The sequence below is a fragment of the Medicago truncatula genome, chromosome 7 (genome assembly GCF_003473485.1).
Source record: "Medicago truncatula cultivar Jemalong A17 chromosome 7, MtrunA17r5.0-ANR, whole genome shotgun sequence".
NCBI classification, from domain to species: Eukaryota; Viridiplantae; Streptophyta; class Magnoliopsida; order Fabales; family Fabaceae; genus Medicago; species Medicago truncatula.
In genome coordinates this window covers 21,099,149-21,110,418 of record NC_053048.1, presented here as the reverse complement: position 1 = coordinate 21,110,418, position 11,270 = coordinate 21,099,149, and positions in this window count along the sequence as shown.

Here is an 11,270-nt window from a genome sequence, read left to right as displayed (position 1 = left end):
GTCATAGGAGTGACTCTCAAAAATACGTGGTCTCCTTCCTGAAAGTCAAAATTACAAAATTCGACAAACTCTCTGGTCATACTCACTATGGTGAGTAAGGTTGCTCGCTATGGCGAGCTACGACATGTAACTTGCGAGGCGAGGGGTATTGGCTCGCGTGGCGAGCGATGAACTTCATCGCTCGCGAGGCGAGGATCATCGTTCGCCAGGGGGAGCGATGAATGTTGGCTCGGGTAGAATGCAGTTTTTACGAAAAATACATGATCTCACATGGTTCTAAGCCTAATTTCCATTCCAGAATTCATTCTAAACACATTCTAAGGTCAAAGGACGTTTTCTACAACAATCTAACAGCTTTTCATCATCGGATCATCAAATTCTTTTATTAACCCTAATTTCAAAACTTTTCTAATTCAATCCTAACTTTGTTAATTAATCATCAGAATTATAAGAATCAATATTACTAAATCATTAGTCTCACCCTTACCTTGAATGAAGAAATCGCAGCTTTCCCTAGGTGATTCTCTCTTCTCTTGGCTTTTCCTCCTTTTCTCCAAAAACAGTCGTACGTACTAATTTTCTACAATCTAGGTCTTTCCTTTTTATATCTCTTCCCAACATCTTATCTTATCTCACTTTCTCCCCAAAACTCTCTAAAATCTCAAAACAGCCCTCAACTAAATATTTTATTTTATTTTCAAATCTTATTTTATTTAACAATAAAATAAGTCTCATAATCTCATCAAATCATCAAAACACATTAAAATCATCCAAATCATCTAAACCTTCATAAATCAACAAAATTCACATATATATTATATAAATATAATATAATCGTCTAAACTCGATTAAATAATTAATTAAACGAAAATGGGCATTACAACTCTCCCCAACTTAAAAGATTTTCGTCCTCGAAAATTTACCTCAAGCAAACAACTCTGGATAAGACTCCAGCATCTTACTCTCGAGCTCCCACGTCAAGCTTTCACCAGTCGCTCCAGCCCAAACGACTCTAACAAGGGGTATTTCCTTGCCTCTCAACGTCTTCACTTTCCGATCATCAATCCTCACCGGTAAAGTCTCTACCGTAAGGTTGTCTCTAACTTGTACATCATCACTTTGGATCACATGAGATGAATCCGGAACATACTTTCGAAGTTGCGACACATGGAAAACATCATGCAAATTCGAAAGATGCGGTGGTAATCCAACTAGATACGCCACCGTTCCAACTCTTTCCGATATTTGATACGGACCAATAAATCTCAGAGTCAACTTCTTTGACTTCAAAGCACGTCCAACACCGGTCACAGGCGTGACTCTCAAAAACACGTGGTCTCCTTGTTGAAACTCAAGATCCTTTCTGCGCTTATCATGATAACTCTTTTGTCGACTCTGCGACGCTTTCATTTTCTCTTGAATCATCTTTAGTTTTTCAGTAGTCTGCTGATCAATCTCTGGTCCTAAGACCACTCTTTCTCCTGACTCAAACCAACAAAACGGAGTTCTGCATCTCCGACCATACAAAGCCTCAAAAGGTGCCATTCCAATACTGGAGTGATAACTATTATTGTATGTGAACTCAATCAACGGAAGATGACTATCCCAAGTTCCTCCTTGCTCGAGAACACAAACTCTCAGCAAATCCTCTAGCGACTGAATTGCCCTCTCCGACTGACCATCTGTCTGCGGATGATAGGCCGAACTCAATCTCAACTTCGAACCCAAAGCCTCTTGCAAACTTTTCCAAAATCTAGAAGTAAATCTTGGATCTCTATCTGATACAATGCTCGAAGGAACACCATGTAACTTCACAATCTCTTTGATATAAATCTCTGCCAACTGGGCAACAGGGAAACTAATATTAATCGGTAGAAAATGAGCCGACTTCGTAAATCTATCAACGATTACTCAAATTGCGTCGTTCCCTCTAGGAGTACACAAACTGTGCCACATCACGTTTCAATCCAGACCACCAGAAAATCTTCTTTAAATCATGATACATCTTCGTAGCTCCCGGATGAATGCTCAAGCTACTTCTATGACTCTCTTCAAGAATCATTTTCCTCATCTCTGCATCTTCAGGAATGCAAATCCGAGTTCGGAATCTCAACACATCATGGTCATCGACTTTAAAGTCACCATCTTCATTCTGATTACTAGCAACCAACAAGTCTACAAACTTGACATCAACTTTCTGTGCCTCTTTAATACTCTTCAGAAATTCACTATCAATCTTCAGCATTCCCAGTTTCACACTCTGAGGTGACCATTCACAAACCAAACTCATATCTCTAAACTATTCAAGTAATTCGAACTCTCTAACCATCATAGCGGACATATGTAAAGTCTTCCTGCTCAAGGCATCTGCAACGACATTAGCTTTACCTGGATGATAATTCAACCCAAAGTCATAATCTTTCAGCAATTCTAGCCATCTACGCTGCCTTATATTCAATTCTTTCTGGTCGAGCAAATACTTCAAGCTCTTGTGATCACTAAACACCTCAAACCTCGAACCATACAAGTAATGTCTCCATATCTTCAATACAAAGACCACAACCGCCAACTCTAAATCTTGTGTCGGGTAATTCTTCTCATGAATTCTCAACTGTCTTGAAGCATAAGCTACCACTTTACCATCTTGCATAAGTACACCGCCTAAACCCAATTTGGACACATCACAATACACCACGAAAGGCTCATCGGACTTCGGCAAAATCAAGACCGGAGCAGTCGTCAAACACTTCTTCAATTCACTGAAACTGTTTTGGCATTGAACATCCCACACAAAGGCTTTACCTTTACAAGTCAACTGTGTTAGCGGAAGTGCTAACTTGGAAAATTCTTCAATAAATCTTCTGTAGTAACCAGCTAAACCCAAGAAGCTTCTAATCTCAGTAACTGACTTAGGAGTCTCCCATTTCAATACCATCACCAGAAATAACATGGCCAAGAAAACTTACTTCTTTCAACTAGAACTCACACTTAGATAATTTAGCATAAAGTTTCTTCTCTTTCAACACTTGCAAAACAATCTTCAGATTCTCAGCATGTTCTTCTTCAGTCTTGGAGTAAATCAAAATATCATCGATAAACACAACAACGAACCAATCCAAAAAGGCATGGAAGATGTGATTCATATACTCCATAAACACTCCAGGTGCATTGGTCACGCCGAAAGGCATAACTTTATATTAATAGTGACCATACCGCGTTCTGAAAGCTGTCTTCTGCATATCTTCATCTTTCACTTTAATCTGGTGATAACCTGACCTCAAATCAATCTTGCTGAAAACACGTGCACCCACTAACTGATCCATCAAATCATCAATTCTCGGAAGTGGATACCTATTCTTGATAGTAACTTTGTTCAACTGACGATAGTCAATACACAATCTCATGCTACCATCTTTCTTCTTCACTAGCAAAACTGGCGCTCCCCAAGGTAAAACACTTGGTCCAACGAACTTCTTCTCAAGCAAGTCTTCTAACTGTTTCTTCAACTCAGCTAACTCGGAAGCAGACATACGATAAGGTGCCATCGACACCAGCTTCGTTCCAGGAACAAGATCAATAGAAAACTCAACTTCCCTCTCTGGAGGCACATCAGGAATTTCATCTGGAAAAAATTCAGGAAAGTCGCATACCACTTGTAGCTTATCAATTACCGCTTGATTCTCAATAGATAAGGAAGCCATCAAAGGAATACATCAAAATACCATCGCGTTCCAGTTGCTTCAGCTGCTTAGTAGATAAGAACTCTACACCACTTTCCTCTTCGACGGAAGAGAAATACACTGACTTGCTAAAACAATTGATATGAACATGGTTGTACTCTAACCAATTCATACCCAGAATCACATCCATACCGCTCAAAGGTAGACAAAGTAAATCCATTTCAAAATCACTACCAAACATAGACAGAGGACATCTTAAACATACGAGAGAAGTAGTCACCGAACCCTCAGCTGGAGTTTCGACAACCATCTCTCCATTCATATCAGACAAATCAAGACCCAAAGCAGAAACACAATCGAAAGCAATTAAGCAATGCGTAGCACCAATATCAATAATAGCAACTAAAGGAGTATTATTAATATAACAAGTACCTCTGATCAAACGATCCTCATTCTCTGTCTGAGTACCAGCCAGAGCAAAAAATCGACCCGTAGTACGCACGCTCTTAGGCTGCTTGCATTGGGAACCAATATGTCCCTCCTCTTTGCAATTAAAACACACGATATCAGTATGCTTGCAGTCAGCTAATGTGTGACCCTTCTTGCCACACCGAAAATACTTCTTCACCTCCTCAGGACAAGCAGTACTCTGGTAGCCTTTCTCACCACAATTAAAACAAGTAATCTCAGCGGGAACATCCTTTTTCTTAGGCCGTCTCTCCTCGACCATCCTCTGTTTGCCCTTATCAGCAGGGGCACTATAGGGCTTAGGGCGACTCTGCTGGCCCTTTGTCTTCCGCTCATTAACAACCTTGTAATGAGCTCTGGTGTCCTCCTTATAGATTCTGCAGCTATTCACCAAATCTGGAAAAACTCGGATCTGTTGGTATCCGATCGCCCTCTTAATGTCAAACCTCAAACCATTCTCGAACTTGATTCATTTCAAGAACTCAGCAGTCTCAGCAGTATAATGTGGATAGAACTTTGCCAACTCCACGAACTTGGCAGAATATTCATTCACAGACATGTTTCCTTGCTTTAGCTCAAGGAACTCGATCTCCTTCTTCCCACGAACATCTAGCGGAAAGTATCTTCTCAGGAACTCTCTTCTGAACACAGCCCAAGTCACAGCAGCTCCATCTTGCTCAAGGTTAGGTAGCAGGCTAACCCACCAGTCATCAGCTTCCTCAGCTAGCTGATGCGTACCGAAACGCACTTTCCGAACCTCCATGCATTGCATCACACGAAAAATCCTCTCAATCTCCTTAAGCCACGTCTGGGCTCCATCAGGGTCATATCTTCCTTTGAAGGTTGGAGGATGATTCCTCATGAACGTCTCCAACATCCTAGTCTTAGCATTCACACCAGCATTCGCGTTAGGTTGTTGTCCCACAGCTTGGGCAACAGCTTGTAGAGCAGCAGCTAACGCAACATCGTTTCTTCCAGCCATTCTGATATTCTACAACAATTAGCAACAACAACATAAGATAGTAATACAAATATCACTAAGACTCGACAAGACTCTTCTAATTGGCCGGACCGACCGACCTGCTCTAATACCAATTGTAACACCCCATTTTCCCAATATAAAAATTTCAAAACAATTATCAGAGTAAACATCAAATAACGGGATATCACATTCGAAACATAATCCAAAATCAGTTAAATAACAATTTAACTTCAACAAATATCTCAAAACTTTGCAGCGGAAATTAATTCGAAATCAATAAATCTTTTTGGCACGTAGGCCCCGTCAAAATATCTCAAACAAATAAATCAACATCATAAATAATCACGTAAGGCAATGAAGCATGCATAATGTAACACCATCCCGTTACGTATTAGAGCGACCTAGACGACTCAGTGAGGCAAGGCCACTCACGACAGCAAACTGCCACTAAGCACGATCACCTGCAAGTTACTCATACGAAGAGTTTTGACATATGGTGCTCTCGGGAGTTTTAACATTTTTCTCACTAAATCTTAATTTTTAAGCTCCCTATTCATCTTTTTAATCTAAAATTTGTCTCAGTCCTCTCTAAAATCATTTAGGCACTCAAGACTAACCAAAATACACCTTATAACAACAATCTAAAAATGATGATCTCACAGGCACTTGCTCGCCATGGCGAGTGGTTCTGCTCGCGAGGTGGGCTATGAAGTTGTTCACTCGCGAGGCGAGGCAAGCTATTCGCCGGGGCGAGCGATGAACATCAGTATGGGCAGAATGCAGGTTTTTCCCCAAAAATCCCATTTTCCTCCAATTTACTCCCCTAATTAGGTCACAGATACAAAACTAAGTGCTGTATGCAACCAGAACCTAATTCTAACATCAGAACAACAATCTCTACACCCAAAACTCAATAATTCATCATTAACCTAAAATCTCCAATTTCTACCAAAAGCTTGTTAAACCAAAATCAGAATTTAATAACTACACTATTGAAGCAAACCTCACCCTTACCTTAATTCAGAAGAAAAATGCACAGCAATTCAGGTTCACTTGGCTCTACTTGCTCTTCTCCCTTTTCTCCCAAAAGCTCTGTTTTCACCTAAAAACGTTTCTGACCTTTCTTTTCCTAACTCCAAAAAATATAACTCCCCTTTATTTCATTTACTCCCCTTAATTCTATTAATTCCTAATTAACTCCCCAACCTCCAAAATAATATTAATTACCACTTATTCTAATTATTATTAAAATAAACTATATAATAAAATATAACACACCACATAAACCACAAATATTATTTAAAATCATATAAAAGACTCTAAATAAATCTAAAATAACTAAAATAACGACTAGGGCGTTACAAGAGATAATCCACTCATGACAGCAATCTAACAACAACCTAAACTCGATCACCTGCAAGTTACTCATACGAAGAGCAACATTTCCAAGCAGAAGGGGTGAGATTTCACATTCAATAATAATAAGCATATAATTCATCAAAAGCAATTAACAACTTAAACTTCATCAATTAATAACATTAAATCTTCTTATAATATTTCATTAATAACTCAATCAACTTCTAATCATTATTAACTTCATATTCATCGCATTATATACATCATCACTTAGAATATAATAATCAAATCATAATCATAATCATATAACATCATAAATCATCACATCATAAACATCATCTTATAACATAAACAACACAACATAATCATCATCTCATAATAACATAAACAACATAACATAATCATCATCTCATAATAATATAAACAACCCAACATAATCATCATCTCATAATAATATAAACAACACAACATAATCTTCATCTCATAATAATATACACAACACAAGATAATCATCATCTCATAATAATATAAGCAACACAACATATTCATCATCTTATAATAATATAAACAACAACATAATCATCATCTCATAATAATATAAACGACAACATGATCATTAACATTCCATGGTTTGTCATCAACAACAACTTCAACGATTCGACAACGACAACTTCAACCTGTCAATACAAATACGTGAGAGTACACCACCTCTTATGAAACAACGACATAAGAATACACCACCTCTTATAAAACAACGACGTAAGAGTACACCACCTCTTATAGAACAACAACGTAAGAGTACACCACCTCTTATAGAACAACGACGTAAGAGTACACCACCTCTTATACAACAACGACGTAAGAGTACACCACCTCTTATAAAACACCAGAACATAAACTGTAACAAACAACAGCTTCAACTACGACTTCAACAACTTAGACAACATCAACAACTTAAGACTCCAATACTTTGGAACGAAAACTTACAACTTAGACAACTTAAACCAACATCTGCAACTTGATCAATATTCAACAGCAACAGAAACAGCACAAGCAATTCACAACATAACAATATTAATGAAAAGCATCAACAACTTAAACATCATACATTTTTCACATAAGACATATAATTATTTCACATAACCAACAACATTGATCATCTTAATTTCAGACTCTCTGAAGAACATTAATATTATAAACAACCTCGTATCTACCCCAAGGACCAACTCACAACATAGGTTAAATACTCTTAAACAACTTAATTAAACTCATAGTACTTCTAGTTTTGAGGTTTGGAATTATCCCATAAGTTTTGGATTAACTTAGAAATGGTTATGCTGAATTTTCATAAGATTTCACTAAGACCTCCTTGGAATATTTTCATCATATCTCAAACACCAAAAATCATTTTCAAGTTAAACCAAAGCCACCGGAAAGCTAACACAATTATCTACAACTTTCATGTTTACACCAAAGGCCAATTCAAAACAGAAACGTGTGAAAAAGACGCAAGAACGGGAAACAGGGAATGCTGTCAAAGTGCAGTTCGCGAGGCAAGTAAGTTTACTCGCTGTGGCGAGTTGCGACGGACAAATCTACGGGAACGACCAGTTTTCACTCCAAAAGCCCCAATTTCATCAACCCAAATCCCAAATTTGATAGGAAACTCAACCTATGTTTATTCTACAGCCTGAACTTCAATTCTTATGTTAATTCATTGAATTACCTACTCTTTAACAATCAATTCCAAACCAAAACCTAATTTCTCTAATCATCAAAATTACCACCTACATCATGTTAAATCCAGTTTTCAGAATTAAAATACTTAGAATTAGAGAAAGTTAGTCCCACCCTTACCTTAGTATTGATGATCGGCGATCTCTCTCCCTCTTGGTTCTTCTCTTCTCTTGTTTTCTACCTTTTCTCCAAAACTGGTTGTACATGAAAAATAATTCTAAACCTAGTTTCTCCTATTTATCTCTTCCCATCTATTTTATCTTATTTCCACTTAATCCACTAAACTCTCTAAATTCTCAAAACAGCCCCACAATCTTAATCTTATTTCTATTGCTTAAAAGAATTTCGTCCTCGAAATTCAAAGCACAAGAAAATGAATTCAACTATTGCTTAAATACCTTAAATTATATATAGCCAAATAGAACTTTCAAACAAAACATAAAAACCACATTAAAGTTAGTCAGTCAAATATGATCACATAACAAAACATCACCATTAATTAGAAAAATACAACGACAGTATTCAATTGTCACACGTCACAAACGACTCAACTACTTGGCCGGACGGACCGACCTGCTCTGATACCAATTGTAACACCCAGTTTTCCCGACATAAAAATTTCATTTAATTAATCAGAGTAATTCACATAAACGGAATGTCACACTTCTTTTCTTAAAATCATAAACGGAATAATTAACTAATTATCCTTCAAAATTCAATAACATAATATTTAATAATTCGCAGCGGAATTTATTAAAACATCTAAAATAGTCTTGGCACGAAGGCCTCATCAAAACATCTTATAAAAAATATCCAATTAACAACTTAATCATGTAAATTCATAAGCAATACGTAAGGAATAGAAAAGCATGCAACAAAGTTCCCATCCCGTTACGTATCAGAGCACCTAAAGACACACGTGAGAGATAATCCACTCATGACAGCAATCTAACAGCAACTTAAACTCGATCACCTGCAAGTTACTCATACGAAGAGCAACATTTCCAACCAGAAGGGGTGAGATTTCACATTCAATAATAATAAGCATATAATTCATCAAAAGCATTTAATAACTTAAACTTCATCAATTAATAACATTAAATCTTCTTATAATATTTCATTATTAACTCAATCAACTTCTAATCATTATTAACTTCATATTCATCGCATTATATACATCATCACTTAGCACATAATAATCAAATCATAATCATCATCATATAACATCATAAATCATCACATCATAAAAATCATCTTATAACATAAACAACACAACATAATCATCATCCCATAATAACATAAACAACATAACAAAATCATCATCTCATAATAATCTAAACAACACAACATAATCATCATCTCATAATAATATAAACAACACAACATAATCTTCATCTCATAATAATATACACAACACAATATAATCATCATCTCATAATAATATAAGCAACACAACATATTCATTATCTTAAAATAATATAAACAACAACATAATCATTATCTCATAATAATATAAACGACAACATGATCATTAACATTCCATGGTTTGTCATCAACAACAACTTCACGATTCGACGATGACAACGTCAACCTGTCAATACAACTGCGTGAGAGTACACCACCTCTTATGAAACAACGACATCAGAGTACACCACCTCTTATAAAACAACGACGTAAGAGTACACCACTTCTTATAGAACAACAACCTAAGAGTACACCACCTCTTATAAAACAACAACGTAAGAGTACACCACCTCTTATAAAACAACGACGTAAGAGTACACCACCTCTTATAAAACACCATAACATAAACAGTCACTAACAACAGCTTCAACTACGACTTCAACAACTTAGACAACATCAAGAACTTAAGACTCCAATACTTTGGAACGACAACTTACAACTTAGACAACTTAAACCAACATCTGCAACTTGATCGATATTCAACAGCAACAGAAACAACACAAGCAATTCACAACATAACAATATTAATGAAAAGCATCAACAACTTAAACATCATACATTTTCCACCTAAGGCATATAATTATTTCACATAACCAACAACATTAATCATCTTAATTTCAGACTCTCTGAAGAACATTAATATTATAAACAACCTCGTGTCTACCCCAAGGACCAACTCACAACATCGGTTTAATACTCTTAAACACCTTAATTGAACTCATAGTACTTCTAGTTTTTAGGTTTGGAATTATCCCATAAGTTTTGGATTAACTTAGAAATGGTTATGCTGAATTTTCATAAGATTTCACTAAGACCTCCTTGGAGTATTTTCATCATATCTCAAACACCAAAAATCATTTTCAAATCAAACCAAATCCAATGGAAAGCTAACACAATTATCTACAACTTTCATGTTTACACCAAAGGCCAATTCAAAACAGAAACGTGTGAAAAAGACGCAAGAACGCGAAACAGGGGATGCTGTCAAAGTGCTTCTCGCGAGGCGTGTATGTGTACTCGCTGTGGCGAGTTGCGACGGACAAATCTACGGGAACAGACCTTTCTTCACTCCAAAAGCCCCAATTTCATCAACCCAAATCCCAAATTTGATAGGAAACTCAACCTATGTTTATTCTACAGCCTGAACTTCAATTCTTATGTTAATTCATTGAATTACCTACTCTTTAACAATCAATTCCAAACCAAAACCTAATTTCTCTAATCATCAAAATTACCACCTACATCATGTTAAATCCAGTTTTCAGTATTAAAATACTTAGAATTAGAGAAATTTAGTCCCACCCTTACCTTAGTATTGATGATCGGCGGTCTCTCTCCCTCTTGGTTCTCCTCTTCTCTTGTTTTCTCCCTTTTCTCCAAAACTGGTTGTACGTGAAAAATAATTCTAAACCTAGTTTCTCCTATTTATCTCTTCCCTTCTATTATATCTTATTTCCACTTAATCCACTAAACTCTCTAAATTCTCAAAACAGCCCCACAATCTTAATCTTATTTCTATTTTCAAGACTTATTATATTAAATAATAAAATAACACTACTTAATAAAATAACCACACACCACAT